Consider the following 17,803-nt stretch of genomic DNA (forward strand, 5'->3'; position numbering starts at 1 on the left):
TGGGGCGCGCGACAACTCGTGATCTGAAATGCTGTAGAATTCCCCACTATCAACTGGCAGCACTTAACTACAACAATGCAGTGTCTATTACACGAATAGACAGGATGAGAAGTAGGTTTTGGTATAGGACTGAACAGATTGCTCAGCAGTTAAGAATAAGTATTACTCTTTTCTGGGACCAGAGATCAGTTCTAGCACCCATGTTAGAAAGTTTACAACTGCCTCTGACTTCAGCTCTGACCTCTAAGGATGCCAGCACATCCTTGTATATACCTACACACAGATACACAAGTTCACAGTTGAAAATAACAAAAGTAATTTTAAAAAGTCTTTGGCAAAGTAATCAAGAAAATTTGCAGTAAACTCTGAAATTATGACTGTGTGAAGATTAACTATCCTCTATAAATGGAGGATACTAATAGCACCTCATGCCATCTAACAGACTGCAGGAGAAAATAAACAATAAACAAAACATACTGCATGAGAAGTTCGTGTCAAGTGGATACAGGCTAATTTCCCAGCATGCTGCACCGTAGGCTTCCTAGCTTTTCATTCTATACTTCAGTGATTCACTCAACAAAAGCAAGAAGGAGGAAACAAGTAAGAATCATCAGAAGTCTGGGGAAGATGTGCACTAATACATTATAAGTATGAATAAAACACTCATTTTAGTTAGGTAGACGCCATCAATGCTGAATAAATTAAAATTAAACACACCAAATTAAAAACAACCAACTTATTGGGGCAGTTTATGATGTTATTAGATTTTTTTAGATAATTTTTCATGTTTGTTATTATCTTAGATAGTCTTTTATGTCAATGTTGCTACCTTGAGTTCCCGCCCTGACTTCCCAGGACTATAGGGTGTAAGAGGAAATAAACCCTTTCCTCTCCATATTGCTTCTGGACATGATGTTTATCACAAAAAGAGAAACTCTTAACTAAGATAGTTATGTAAAGTAGATAATGCATACAATAAAGTGATGATTTAAGTACAAGTAAGTTGTGTTGACAGTGATTTTTTTATATATGTATTCTAACAACCTTTTTTAATAGTTCTCATTCTTGATTTGTGCAATCCACAGTACTTAATTGTATTACTTTTCTGGCAAAAAGCCAGTTTCTATTTAGTAAGCTACAGGCATATTTAATCCATATAAGGCTTATAAGAAGATCTATTTATCAGATAGATATTAACATTAATATACTGCAATCTATTTCATAGAATAGAAAATTCTATGAAAAAAAAAATTTCAAGTAATTTTTCCTTGGGACAAACACCTAATAATCTTCAGCCCTACCTATGGATTTGTCCATGTTTCCAACAGGTGGCATGAGGACTTACTTGCTGTGCCCATACCTCTAGGTCTTCTCGCTGTGACTGTCCCTAAGATATATGTGTATCTTCCTCCTTTTCTTATCTTACTTCAGAGAACTATCAGATGGAAAAGGAAGGAGAAAAAAAAAAAAAACAAACTAAGCTAGAAAGGACTGGAGGGATAAGTCCTTTATCTAAGGTGCAAAATGTAAAAACCCTACACCCAAGAAGAATAACTAAGTCCCTCCCTCCTTCAACCCACTCAGAATTCTCATGCAACTTTACTAATAAAGTTGCAAACTCTAATGACAGTCTGAGACCTCCTCTATCACTAGAGTTTGTAACTTTATTAGTAAACTTCTAGTAGACATTTAGAATTTTATAGTGGAAACAAACTTTTTGGTTTGTTTCTTTTGGGTCTTAAAGACAGGGTTTCTCTGTATAACAGCCCTAGAACTCACTTTGTAAACCAGGCTGACCTTGAACTCAGAGATTCACCTCCCTCTGCTTCAAAGGTGTACGCCACCAACACCCAGTTTGAGACATAAACTCTTAAGATTCTAGATTGGCTGATTTTCTGCCATCAAGCATTGTGCAATGATTGAAGAAACAGATTAGCTGATATATACTGTATATATACTGTAGTATAAACATATAACCATAAACTAGTAAGCTAAAATCACTAGAAAATGGTGTGCAAACTATTCAGGGTGATGGTACTTTCTAATTCTTTGATAAAAGTTTGAGCTACACAAAGATATCAAACCTATCCGATGATTTTAATTCAGATTTGTCAGTTCCTTGTATGGTGTGAAAATTTATACATCTAAAGGTACTGTCAACAAATATTGATGAACTCCAACTAACACCATGCAATCTGAAAACTACAAGAAAATATAATGACATTGGCAATGTTCTCGGAAATGTGTTCAACAGGTAACATGGTAAGATATATTGCAAATGGTTATAGAATTTGGTAGTAGGTATATTTACATCCAATAATGTAGTTGTTGCAACTCCTCTGACTATTTAAAAATATTCTTAATAAAATACAAGAGTCCAGTGCCTATGAACAGAAAGAAAATGTCAAAGCATACATTCCAAATACAAGAACTAACTAACTGGAATAAAAGTCAGTAAGAGAAACAGTCCAGTGACATCGGTCTAGTGCATGAATACAGAGACCTTAAGGAAAAAAAATGAACTATTTGTGGGTTTTTCCCCCCACCAAATGGTTTCTTAGTTTCTAAAAAGAGATACTCTTGCTCCAGCTTGCTACCCTCAGAAGACTGCAGATGGCCCCTCTGGAAAGCTGTGGAGTGATGGCTGTGGGGCTGCCCAGATTATCATCCCTACATCCACTGGTGCTGCCAAAGCTATGAGCAAGGTCAACCCAGATCTGAAAAGAAATCTCACTGGCATGGCCTTCTGTGTTCCTACCAATGTATCCATTGTGGATCTGAGATTCCATGGGGAGAAACCTGCCAAATATGATGACATCTAGAAGGAGGTGAAGCAGGCATCCTAGGGCCCACTAAAGGGCATGCTTAGCTACACTGAGGACCAAGTTGTCTCCTGTGACTTTAACAGTAACTCCCATTCCTCCACCTTTGATGCTGGGGCTGAAACTGTTCTCAATGGTAACTTTGTAAAGCTCATTTCCTGGTATGACAATGAATACAGCTACAGCAACAGGGTGGTGGACCTCATGGCCTACATGGCATCCAAGGAGAAACCCTGAACCACCCGCCCCAGCAAGGACACTGAGAGCAAGGCACAGGCCCTCAGTTGCTGAGGAGTCCCTGTCTCAACTCGGCCCCCAACACTGAGCGTCTCCCTCACAATTTCCATCCCAGACCCCCATAATAGCAAGAGGGGATCAGAGAGCCCTACTCTTGAATAATATCAATAAAGTTTGCTGTCCCTACACAGACACAAACAAAGAAGAGTCCTTTCTAAGTTCTCTATGCAATCCTGCCTTGGTTCTTTCTTGCAGCACTTTGCAGCTGGTTCCCATATGCTGGACCTGAATTTTTCCAGAACAGTTTTTCAGGTTGTTTAGTATTCTTTCTGTTAAAATGCATGTATCTGTTCCCCAGCTATATTCCTAAGGGAAAAAATTAAAGTGATAAGAATCCTAGAATGCCTTGCTTGTAGATAAAATTATGAAACAGTGATAATTTGTTTTTACAAATGCAAATTTTAAGCCTGCAACTTTTAATAAGCTTTTTCATATTAGAAGGAAGGCAGCTAGAAGCAACATAGAGAAAAAGAACCTGATACATTTTGCTTCATAGACAATATTGATCTCAATTCTAACTTATGCCCAAATTGGCTATATATATTTCTGTTGTTTCCCAAACATTTTTAAATCACCCTAGAACTGCCAAAAGTACACCATACACCAAAGTTGTGCAATCAAAACTTTAAAGTGTTATGTTTCTTTCTTGAGTCCATTATTCTACTGATACAAAGTAAATTCCAAAAATATTGCTTATGGGAAGATTTAGTCTACATCACAAACACTGATGCTTACCACCGTCCTCAAAGACAAGTATATGATTTCTATATGTATCTGAGCCAATTCAGTAGATCCACCAGAAGAGAAAACATGTTGGCCTGGACATATATTTCTATTTTTCTTATATATATGAGAACATTACATCAGTGGAAAACTATTTGCAAAATGGGGGTGGGGGCGTGGCAATATTTGCCATCTCTAAACAAAATAGGCAAGTGACATTGACTAAAATCCCAAACTAAATTTTTCAAGATTACTGCCCTTTAAATAGATCTACACTAGTACCAAAAACAAAGACAAGTCTAATTTTCTTCTGTCACTCAAGAAAGTACAACAGTAATTAAAGACAGAAGTGAAACGTTGAAAGAGATGGAAAACTTGACTAGTTTCCAGCACAATAAAAGCCAAGAGACAAAACGCCAGAACAAAATAAATGGGAAGGACAGCAGCTCTATAGAGCTGAGACAGTTCCAGTGATAAAAGGGGACAACTGGGAAGCAACACCACAAGAGAAGGAAGAAAGGGAAGAGAAGAGAAACTGTGAAAACTTTCCTTTTATTATTATGATGTGTTGTAAAACCACGGCACCATCCCTACACAAACTATGTAATACATCCCCAGCCCAAGAGCTCCCAAAACTACCTACTAATGTTCAAGAAAATCAATTACACTAATAGTGGAAAACTGAAAATATCACAAGCAGATACTAAAAGGATGCAAAAATTACCATCCAACTCTCAAATATCTTCTCTATTATAATATTAGAGGTATAATACTAAAAAGTCCAAAAATGGAACACTGAAAAATGAATCCACTGATCATTACTGTTGACAGCTTATTCCAAATAATTCAATAAGCCATTTAGTTGTTTGACAGATTTGGCTAAGTCATTAATAAATAAAAATATTAAATAACAATATTTCTAGTGAGAAACTTGCCTGAAACTAATTTAAGATATTTAACTTTAGTCAAACAAGATGAACTGATAGAAATTCTATTAAAATAAAATTAACTCTCTATGAATGTACTGAGATATCTTAAACCACACTATGATACTCATAATTTGATTTGTTAATATGAAATCTATGACATGTTTTACCAACAATGTTTTCTCTTTTCATTCTAGCATTCAAGACTTCAAGAGTCAATACTGATCCGTATTTTAAAATGACATAAAACTGTGTGACCTGAATTTTACACATCCTGCCAGTCGTTTCTGTTCTGTCTACACTGTACGTTCCTGGCTTTTTTGTTTTGTTTTTTGTTTTTTTACACGATTTTTCTCTATAGCGCTGGCTGTCCTAGAACTCATTCTGTAGACCAGGCTGGCCTCAAACTCAAAGATCCATCTCTGTCTGCCTCCCAAGTACTGAGATTAAAGCCCAGCTGTCCTGGCATTTTCTAATAGAAATTGTTGAAGTTAAAAATTTAAAGCAATTTCAAAATCCTTTAGAAATGAGGAGGAATAAAATATGAATTAAAATGAAAACTCAAATCATGTATTCAACAGCCCTTCTCAACTATACCTTTTCATTACTATAACAATGTGTAAAATTAATTTTTTAAAAGTTAGTTTTGTCATGCCTTAGTTCTGAGAGGTTTTGGTTCATATGCAATTGTCTTTGTTATTTTGAGCTATTGTAAGGCTCAAGTCTAAAAAACTTGAAAGAGGGAGTTTAGCTAAAGGTTCAAATTCTTAAGAAGGAATCAGTTCTTCACACACACAAACTTTAGGATGATTATCGGTAGAAGGTGGTAAGCCACTGGAGCAAGATGCCACTTATTGTTTTAAGCTGCTGGCTGGCAGGTTTTTCAGCAGCTAACATGGTACATAGAGAACTAATTATAAATTATCCTATTGGCCTATGTGCAAGATGATAAGAGGGTTTTCACTGAGGCAGAAAGAGGACAGTATTAGATACATTATGAAGGAAGAGTAATTTACACTCCAAAAAGAAAGGACTTTCAATAAAAGTATGATTCAAAGACAATGTCTATGTTCCTGCTCTCGCTGAATTAATGGTGTTAAATATACAAGAGATAATAAATGAATAGTTAAAAATTTAAGAAGCTAGAGGGGTTTAGGACATATATTTAAATTTATTATCACATAGTTTTTAAAAGACTTACTGAATTTGGCTATAGAGCACATGCAAAAAGAGAAAACAGAAGGTACAGCCTTGGAATACTTCATCAATTACATGTGGGAAATAGATGTGAATCAAAAAACACAAGCAAAAAGAAACAACTAACAAAAGCAGAAACAAAAGCAAAAACCTGGAATACAAACTAAGCAAAAACAATAGTCTCCTTAAAAAAATGATGCTGAGATACTGATTACCACAGTTCTAGTAGACCACCGCCAAGAATGAGTGTTGACTTCAGGAAGTAAGTTTACATAAAATAGCAAGAACACACACACACACACACACACACACACACACACATGCACACGAACACACTATCCCTCAAAAAAAATGAGGTTAGAAACTAAAACCTGTAAGTGTAGTAATTAACTCTTCCAAAGAATTTTCTTCCTTGTCCCCAACCATAGTGAAAGATTCAGAACTGAGTCTCATGTTGGTATTGGGGCTCAGCTGTATCAAGAGCTACATTTTAATTTGTCCAATTCTAGGTTTGAATAAAACCGCCACTTTAAAGCCTCATAAAATCATTGCATTTATCTTGGGGGAGTAAAAGGGAGGAAAATATTTCAAAGGCATTATAATAAAACTTGCCTTAGTAAAACACATATTTCTACTGATGTAACAGAGTATAATTAGGTATTAAATTGTGGCATTAAAGAGGTCTATTTATTAGCATAGAAGTTTTTCCTAATCTTATTTAAATTTCAGAAAGTTAAAATGACAAAGCAAAAGTTAATATGACAGTATCATATGCAGTCTATAATTTAAATGAATTGGGGGAGGGGTGTGGGAATGTTTGTATATATACAGAAAAGTCCAGAAGTGCTAATCAAAAGGTAACTGGTTCAAGTGCATGACAGGATGGTGGTGTATTTTTAATTGCTTTGTCATTCCTTCCCTTGTATTTTAAATTTTAATAAAAGAATAAATAAATTACTAATCACGATATATTAAGCTTTACTTTATGAAAAAAGTTTTTTAAAACTTATTTATATTAAAAAAAGGTTTTAGAAAAGAGTTTTCTTAGCCATGCTAGGATCCTGTTTCCTCTTCTCCTCATCAGTACAGGAAGGGAAAAGACCTTTATTTATGCTCTGAGATATGGTATTATTCACCTATTTGTCCCTTGTGGTTTATAATTCATAAGACTGTTTGACCAAAGATATTAAAAGTAAATGAAGGAAGCTGTGCACATTAATTAAACATTGGTTGGTTACATTCATTTCTGTAACAAATTCCCTGTTGGTTAGTATATATTTCCCTCCATGATCATTAAATTAACATATTCCGAGAGGTTGTTCTTTTACCCTTGTGTTTGAAGAGTCATTTCAAATTTTAAGTAGCTTTTCATAACCCAATATTAAAGAATTTAAATTTGTGATTTTATGAATTAAAAAATTTGATGTTATATTACTACTTATCAAAAACATTACATTTTTATTGTATTCACTGCCGTATGGTAATTTCCAATGCATTGAAAAGATACAGATCATTGTGAGACAGTGTGGTGATATGTCCTAAATTGCTAGAAATTAGAATGAATTCTCTACACCTTGAGATTTATGAAGCTTCAAGGATATGTAATAGTAACAACTGACTTGGACCATAAACAAAGTTCAACAATTCACAAGTCTCATTAATTATAAAATGAAAAACTGACATTTTTATACTGATATACTAACCAAAAATGTATACTAACACACACACACACACACACACACACACAAACACACACACACACACACACACACACACAAAGTACCTACCCCTTAGATTAATTGCAGTCTTTCCATTAAAGGTAAAATTAACAATTGGAGAAATAAGCTAGGGAGGTGCCTCAGTAGATAAAACACTTGCCATGAAGTATGAGGAGCCAATTTCAGATCTACAGACCCCACCTAAAATTCTAACGTAGTTACGTGCAACTGTAATCCCAGTGCACCTAAAGAAGACAGAAGAATCTCTAGAAGTCAGCAAGCTAGCTAGGTTGAAGTACACAGAGCCAGAAACCTTTCACACGAGATAGAAGATGATAACACTTAAGGTTGTCCTCTTGACTTTTACAGATACATCCACTCACACATAAATGCATATTTATTTACATACAAAACATACCGTTATTAAGTTTTTAATCAAGTAAGGGCTAGAGATGTAGTTCTATCTGTGACAGTGATTACTTGGCGTACACAAACCCTTAGGTTCAGTTTCTAGTACTCATCTCCAAGTAGTAAAAAAGGGGAAAAAAAGCTGCAGATGAGGCTGTATTTCATTTATGATATAAACAAAAGGCCACCATTCCATATTCTTTGTCTAGTCTATCTGAGTAGCCAGACAAATGTAAACTTAGAGGACTGGGGGGGGCAGGGAGGAGAGGGAGTGCATGCCTGTGGGCTTTTTAGCCAGCAAGTCTATCAGAAAATGATAAAACTCAAGGTTCAGAGATCCTGTCTCAAAAATATAGTGGGGAGCCTACAAGATGACTCAACACATACAGAATGTGCACATGCACACACACACTACACATGAACAACATGCATGTATACATATATGTATGTATATGTGCGCGCACACACACACACACACACACACACACACACACACACACACACACACACTTCTAGACAACATTAATAGCCTAGAGTCATCTGAACTATCTTAACTAATATAAAAACCCACTGTGAACAATGCCATCTCTAGCTAAACCTGAGTCTATGAGCTAGCCAGAAAGTGTGATCCAGAAAGCTTCATTCCTCCATGATTCTCACCTTGACATCTCTCAATGATAAACTATGAACTAGAGGTCTAAGCTAAACAAACTCCTTCTTCCCCCAAGTTTCTTTAGTTCAAATGATTTGATTACAGCGATAGATCAGGAAAACAGGACTGACGAAGACAGGAAAACACACACATACACATACTTTCAAAAGTAATTTAATTTTGACATTACATATGTATGAGTAGAAAGTAACCCTTTAGATTATACAAACACACAATAATACAACCTAGTTGTACAACACAAGTGAGATTTAGCCAACCAGTATATGCATTGGCAAGTTAAAAGGATGCAATTTAATAAAATTTAAATATAACTAATGAAAAAATAAATTCAACTTGACTTGCTTTATTTTTCTTAAATTATAAGAAATATGCAGTCATAAATGTATTCAATATCACAAAAAAAGAGTTTTAGTGGTTGGCTGTTTATAAGAACATGTATCATGCATTGTAAGCCAATTGTATGAATTACTTTTAAATCCTGTTCATAAACAATAAATGGTTATATTTTATGACTACTTTCTGTTACAATTTCAGATATTGCCATTTTATCTTTTGAAATATGCTATAATGCACTCAATAAATTTTTGAAGAGTATAAACAACAGGGTAATATCTAAAACTACCAATATGTCACTGCACTAATTATTATAATACATTTGTACTTATAAATCAATGCAGGTAATGAGATGACACTTTATTATTTCATAAAATTAAAAAATACCCATGAAACACCACAAAACCTATGAAATACTAATAATCTCCTTCAAGTGCAACTTTCTGAGACATGCAACTATTTTAAAAAGAAATATTCAGAAAAACAGTGAACTAAAAATAAACATAACTTATCTGTTAAATATAAGTAATACTAATTACAGTGGAGTTTGCTAGTATACTATGGCAAAAAATAAGCTTATTTCAAAGGCATAATAGCAGTATATAATGATTTAACAAACAAACAAAAATAACTAGGTATATCTTAAAGTCTTAGTTACTGATTTTCTTGCCCATTCCACAAATAGTGTCTAGTATGTTAGGCAAAGTCTATAGGCAACAGCCACAGGAAAATTAATGAGCAGGCTGAGCCATAGGAAAATTAACGAGCAGGCTGGTTATGCACCATTAATACAAAATATGCAGTCACTTTCTTAAAAGATAAACAAGAACACTAACATGTTTATACCTAAAAAACGCTAGGATAAAGCAATCTTTTCTGTGGTAAGAGAACATTGCCAACAAACATGATCTTTCCATATAAGCACAAGTCAGTAGTGCAACTAACATGGAGCCTTTTAATTTTAATTTAGAGACTAGCATTAAATATGTGGAAATCAAATAAATGGAAATATTCCATGGAAGAAAACTCACTGACTTCACAAACAGTTCTAAACAAACAAAAACTAATGTTATTGTGACATTGAAAAATATAAAACTGTTAAGAAGAAATAAACAGAAAACTATTGTCTTCCAAAATTATGCTTTAAATGAAACTTCTATTTAGACTAGAAATGTGATATTTATATACCGCATGTTACATTTAGCAAAAGCAAACGCAATATAATAGTTTCATGAAAGTGCTGATGAATACAATCTGAGGAGAAGGTGGAACTGACTTCCACAGAGTACATCTTGTAAAAGGACAAGTTCAATGCTAGACCTTCTCATTACCTTATGTGACATACAGCCAAATAGAAACTACGCTTCAACATACTGTACAGTTGGTCCTGATACAGAAACAATTCATAAGCAATGAAATACACCATTACATCAAATACATCACTAGACATTTCTATATATCATCTATGGAAAAGTGACACCCCAATGATCCTGCCTTTATATTAATGCACCTGTGTGATATTCTTATATTCCATGTGAGCAGGGCTCATAGCTTTATTCTCTTCAGTGCACTATGTCAATGATTATAAGATATTACTTAATAACTAAAGTGATGTTTATCACTTCTGTGGTTGTATTACGTAACAACACAACTAACTCTATTTGACTAACATCTGGGAACTATTAAATCCCCTACAGACTTGATAAATCAACAGCCATACTGGAGTAACCTATATGTCGAAAGCCAGTCCTTAGCAGCTAAAAGTAATATCTCGAAACAACAAAACATTCATTACACATTGGGCTGTTAAAACAACAGAAAGTTACTCTGTACAATTCTAGAGTAAAAAATATAGACTAGAATGAAAAAAATGTCAACTTTTAAATGCTAAGCATACAACCAAAAATATAAGAAATATGAGACCAAATTAATGAGCAATTTAATTCCTTGTGAAGATTCTAATTCCAGACAGAGGCTTTCTTGCTAGATCTTCAATTGTGCTTTCAGTCCAAAGCAGGATGCCAGCAGTCAGCAGCCAGTAAAGCATGCAGTTATATAGGTGCCAAACAGCACTTCTTCACCTCCCCTCCAAAAAAGCCAACACTCTATGCCAATCATATTCCAAAATTTAAAAAGAAAACAAAACTGGCTAGTGCTTGATTGTAACACCGTCAAAAGATCATAAACAGAAGACTCAGTTAAACCATGCTCAAACATTTGGCTCAAGGGAAACCATATATAAATATGCTGTTTATTAGGGGTTTGTTTTAATTATCCCCTTTTAATCATTTATTTAATTATTCCATTTATTTATATTTAATGAGACAGAGACCGAGAGCCTGTGCGTGTACCACCTATCATGATGCACATGTAGAGATCAGAGAACAACCTACAGGAGCCAGTTTTCTCCTTCCACCTCGTGGATTACAAGGATACAGCTCATCACTTGCTGTGAACAGCAAGCACCTTTACCTGCTGAGACACCTACACACATCATTTAATGGTACTAAGTTTGTGATAGTTTTTTTATATAATATAAAACTAATATATTTCTTTGAAATGCTCTCTGGTTCAATTTTAATTTCTCTGATCCATCTGGATTAATGTAATATGTAATATCCTGTATAAAAGTTTACTGTGGTATAACGGACAGATATTTATGGTGCCTTTTTAATCTTAGTTCTAAAACTTAAAACCAAGACCCACCCCACCAAAAAAAAAAAAAAAAAAAACAGTAACAGCACCACCTTCAAAACAACCCCAGGAGGAGTGTCACGTTCTAAAAAGAACTAAGATGCAGGACCCAAAAGTCAGAGAAATGATACATCACAGAACTTTCGAGCTGGGAAGAGAACAAGCTGAGCAGGCAATGAACAAAGATACTTGTTTCCACACCTGAACACGTGCTCTATTGCCCAGATTTCCTCACATTTCTAAAGACTGCTTTTTATGATTTAAGAGTAATTTTCAGTTAAAAGTAATATGAAATTTGCTTATAATTTTTTAATGAGGGAGCTGGGGGGATAGCTCAATCAGTAAAGTACCAAGAATCTTAGTTCAGATCTCCAGAATGCATGTGTGGGCTGGGGGGGGAGGGGGCACTGGTCATAAGAGGTTATAGGCACTGTGGATGAACTCACTACTGTGGGCTTTCTACACTGACAAACTATCAACCTGCTTCCTATACATCGGTCCAACCCATCAATTAGTGTTGCACTTAATCTTGGCCAGAGAAGCTTCTCTCTGCAGTAACCAAAGCTAAAGAGTCGCAACTCATCAAGGTGCTGGAAATATGTGAGTGTTGAGTACTTAGCCCTAAATAAAACTTTTATACCACCACCACCACCTCAAGGCTCAGGGGATATCACAGAAGGACGGGTGTAAGAATGCTACAAGATGGCAAGGGCACTGTGAAGTGCTTATGACAGGGCGTCTGCACTCGTGAACTCACTGCAGCTATGGTAAAGCTACACGGGCCCAAGCTAGCAGGGACACTCAACATTCCAATAGGCAGCATGAATTGGATTCAATAGATTTGAAGGAGGGAAGAAGTGTGGTGAGGCTCCAGGAACAGTTGCTAATACATAAGATCAAGATGCATTATATACGTGTATGAAATGGTCAAAGACTAAATAAAAGGTATTTTTAATCCACTGTGGGTCTGTAATACAGCACTGGGGAAGTTGATAAAAGCTAGTTTACCAGAATCACCAAGTTTGATAAGAGTCGATGTCTCAAAAATCAGGTAGAGTGATAGAGGAAGGCTCTGGTCTACACACACACACACACACACACACACACAAAACAAAAAACTATATATTGTCTATTTTTATGTGAACTCAAGAAGGCCTATATAGTATGTGCCTTTGAGATGTGAAAATAGCAATGATTAAAACAAAGGTTCTTGAAGGTGGAAGACAAACCCTGAGTAACAAAGGTAGCAGATACCTTGCCATACTGAATTAAGTCTAACAAATTAGAAAAGGACTATTGGCAAGCAATTAAAAAAAAAAAAAATTAGAAAAACCAAGTAAAGAGAAAATGGAAGTAAACATTGGAGGAGATACGCAGAGGGCACTGCTCTCTTAATGCTGAGTTCACAGAATAACTTCAAATATGATGGCTATTGTGGGAGCGATGCTTTGTTGTCTGCTACGCTCTAATTATAGTAACAGGTTAAGTATGACCCTGACAGGTGGTTTTGAGTGAAGATGTTTCAGAGCTGTGTTTGTATTTAGGCTGAAGGACTAATGACAATCGCATATACCTTGCACATACAAAAACTGGTTTTGGCCAAACTTAAAAAGATGAATTCATGGGGCAACTGTCATCCAATTATACCCTGCCATTCAAAAACTATGTTAACAGATGGAGTAGATTTCTACTAAAGAAAACAAATTACCAAATATATACATATGTATCTACTTAATGTAATTGAATCCATGAAACTTTTCATTTTAGTCAGGGAGAGAAGAAATCCCATCAAGACTAAAATTTGAGAAAATTACTAAAGGGGAGCAACTTGATACAAGTGTATCAGAACCACTTTCAAAAGAAACGTCATGCCCTGAGTAGAAATACTTTGTGAATAAATCAATCAAAATCATAGATTTTGTATAAAAAAAAGGAGAAAACAAATAATTCATCTCTTTTTTGTTATTTATTTATATACTAACACAAAAGGCTGCTTTAAAGAAAAAAATGTATTACAAAATAAAAAGCTATGAAGTGGAAAAAAATATAGCCAACACTTCTAACTCAAAGTTACAAGTATGATATGATTCGTCGATTTAGTAGACTTTATATAAAGTCATTAGTACCTGACTGTTAAAAATTTTCGGACCCACACTTCTGTGTTTCTGAGTTTTAGTGGGATCCTACCCATCGGCTTTACCAGCACTGCCTATCAAACACACACCAGAGCGATGAAGGGAAATTCTGCTGTCCTGACCACAGATAAATGTCCTGAAACTGTGTCATGTTAGCAATTCTATTCATATCTTTTTTTATTAAAGATTCCTAGAGTTACCTTTAATTAGTGGCCTTCTCTAAATAGTGACATTCCAGTGTGTCAATTCAACCATAATTGTGCCAAGAGTTGACAGCATGTATGCTGATCAACATCACAGGCTGAAGAGTAAAATACAACCTGATCTAATTCTCACTCTACCGTCCATTATTTTTAATTTAGCATGCTATCAAGAGTCATGCATACACACAGACATCAAAAGAAACCTCAAAAGTCATTTTATAAAAGGAGAGTGGCTCCTGTTTGAGAGGCCTGAATGCATCATAAAGAATTGAAAAGAAGATATGAGAATGCTGTCATGGAAGCTGATCTAACAATGTCATGTCAAACACATAAACTGGCAACTTCACACATTTGTACCACATAAGCTATAAATACTTTCATTTCTATCCTTATTTGAACTTCACAATAGGGTACACCGGAATATTCAACGTATAAGAGATGAGGAAACTCTATAGTGATGATAATATATAATGTGATATGATATAATAATATAACACAATATTAATCTAATATACATTCAGGATCTACAGGTCTTCGAGCATCTAACCTATAAGAAAACTTCTTTGCAAACACCATACTGCTACCAATCATGAAACAACTTAACAATTTCATAAGCTGAAACACCTTGAAAACATTTCTAAAACATTCTTCTAACACCTAGCTTTAAAGGGGAAAAAACAAGCAAACATACTAGAAATCTGTTTGTTGATTCCATGGCAGTTTACAAAATAGCAATGTCACTGCCTTTGACAAGACAAATAAGAAACAGAAGTAAAGGTAATTCTTTGAGGACTAATGTTGTTAGAAAACTACGGTCTAAAACTGTTAGTGGTCTAAACTAAATTCAATCACACTCTGATATTCAAAACATCTATTATGACAGCCTGGTGCATACTCTTAAAAGCTACAGGGCATTCTCTCTGCAGAGAGCATGCAACATCATCATATTCCTCATTCTGGCAATAGTGAACAATATTGCAAATATTTAGGTGTTCACTCTGATACAGAACAGAAATATCAAAAAAGGCTTTAAATAAAAAATAAGCAGCAGAGCTATCACTACACTGCAAAAATAAAGCTAAAGTATGCACATTAAGTGATCAACATCCATATCCCCACTAGGAATTATTGAACATCAGCTGAGTCAGGTACAGTACTTAGTCCTGTAATGCGAGAATAAAATAGACACTGTCTCTGTTTTCTTGATACCGATCCTACTGGGAAAAGTGAACATACATACAAATACAAATACTATGATACAAATGCCCCAGGAGTGAGAAATCTGTGCAAGGGACAAAGAAGAATACAAATTTTGAGTAGCATCCATGAGAAGAGAGGGTATTGGATCAACTTTTCTCACACAACAGAGTAATATCTAAATATGACTCTCCAGAAAATCAAAACTGTTCATTCAAATCCCTGCTGTGTGAGGGTCCAATGAAGAACACAGGCAATCAGCTAGTGAGACTTCACCTGACATGAAGAAATAAGGCACTCTTGATAGCTGGGGAGGGAGGGAGGGAAGGAGGGAAGATAGATTTTAAGTAAAGTCCTTTGACAGAAATATGGAATGAGCCAAAAGTACATGGAAAAAGTCCTAATATCACTAGTCATCAAAAAAAAAAAAAAAAAAAAAAAAAAAAAAAGAAAAAGAAAGAAAAGAAAAGAAAAGAAAAGAAAAGAAAAGGAAAAAAAACCCACAAAATAAGGCCAATGAGAAGACAGCCTGAGTTGGACACTGAGAACCCACATGGCAGGAACAAATGAACTCCCCAAAGCTGTATTCTGACTTCCACACCTGTACCATGGTATACAACACACAAACACACACAACATAAATAAATGCAGTAATAATAATAATAATAATAATAATAATAACAACAACAACAACAACCACCCAAACAGGACAGCATTGTAACTTAAAGTTTGATAGCATGTAACACTATTAAGGGTAGGAAGGCCTTCAGATCTGGAGCACTGTGACAAGGAGCTCAAGCTATAAAAGCAGAGATTGGGCCAGGAGCCTGAATCTGCCAACCCGCTGCCAGAATAGAGACTGGCTAGTCCCAGCTGTCAGCAGAACGACGGCTGAGTGCCGAATGGGGTTTAGGGGACAGGGGTTGTATGAGAATTGGCATAATAGGCCCAGAACCCAGTGACAGTGAGGAAGAGGAATAGGCAGCAGCCTTCCATTATAAGTGAAGATTGGTGGGCCCATGGAACGTTCCCGACTGGAGCAAGCCTTGCCAACAGCAGGATACATACACATATACATACATACATACATACATACATACACACACACACACACACACACACACACACACACACACACATACATACATACTGACATCAACTCTGGACACTGAGGCAAAGGCAACTTGGCTATAGCAACTACAAACTAACAGAAGCTCCTATGCCCAAACTTTCCAGACACATCCTTTTGACACCATACCACTGTAACACAAAGTAGACTCTCAAACTTCACTTAATTAGGAACATATTGGAAGCACTCAGCTTTCTTCCTCTCTTCCCCCAATTTTAACCGGGGTTTCTTCACTGTATACCTCATTTACATACACACATTCAGCCAGTGAAGACCCACACAGTTCCACGTAATGGGGTTTGCACAACTCTGAACAGACTCCTGAGATCTGACTGGTGGGAGAAGACTGCCTTCAATTGAGACTCCACAAACAGAGAAGCCATTCAGGACTCAACAGTGACCTGCAGTTGTAGGCAGGGAGAATCCATCTGGCCTCAACTTCCAGGATGCCATGCTCTACTGCAGAAAGGAATTTTTCCTACTGCTGCTTCTTCCTCTCCAATCCACCACTTCTGAGACCTGTGCCTCCAGCTTGCTGCTCCACCAGCATGTGACTCAACCGTGAGGCCTGCTGGTCCAAAGCCTCTAAGAGCTGTTATGTTTCTCAGAACTGTAACACTGAAAGCACCTCTAGCTCCCACTGTACCAAGAGTTCAAATATGACCATTCTCTCAAGTTATCACCCCCATGTGGGATCCTAATTTTTCCCTTTAAAAGTCAGTAATCCTAAATTAAGAACTTTTTCATTTGTTCAACCTTTTCTGTCTCAATTCACCTGTACAGAGGTCACAACTAGAACTAGATTGAAAATAATTAAAAAAAAAAAAAAAAAAGACTATCTCTGTCTCTTAAAACCAAATACTAAAGAATATTTAGAACAAGCAGAAATATCATGTCTTTTCTGTATAAAGTACAACTACTGAAGAAGCTCAGAAATTTACAAGCCTGACAAGGCCCTCTCTGAGATAATTTAAGCATTGAACAATGACTGGAAAAAAAGAGACTGACATTCTTCAGTGGAGCTGCCTGCAGGCTGGGCAGGGAGCTCAGGATGCAGCTTTCATTAGTCATTACCCATACTGTGATGGATACTTAGTATAACTGCCTTGAAGTTACAGGTGGTTCTCAAGTAAATCCAACTGGCCCACTGTTACAGCAAGCTAGACATGGATGGGATTGTTTCTTTGGTCTTCCATTATTACCTTATTGGTCCCCCCCAAAAAAAGTCAAACAACTAGCCAAAAATTAAAACAACTCAAATGTTCAACTATAAATGAATCAAATGATGTATATTCACATAATAAAATATAAATGAGCAGTAAATAGAAATAAAAGGACAGCAAGATAG

The 17,803-nt window shown here is 35.8% G+C and overlaps 1 protein-coding gene across 1 annotated transcript in view; it reads right to left on the bottom strand.

Moving 5' to 3' along the window:
* DDX10 (DEAD-box helicase 10) overlaps positions 1–17,803 on the bottom strand; it is a 120,372-nt gene that overhangs the window by 50,316 nt on the left and 52,253 nt on the right. The gene's annotated exons all lie outside the window — the stretch shown is intronic.

This window comes from Micromys minutus (genome assembly GCF_963924665.1).
Source record: "Micromys minutus genome assembly, chromosome: 16".
Taxonomy (NCBI): Eukaryota; Metazoa; Chordata; class Mammalia; order Rodentia; family Muridae; genus Micromys; species Micromys minutus.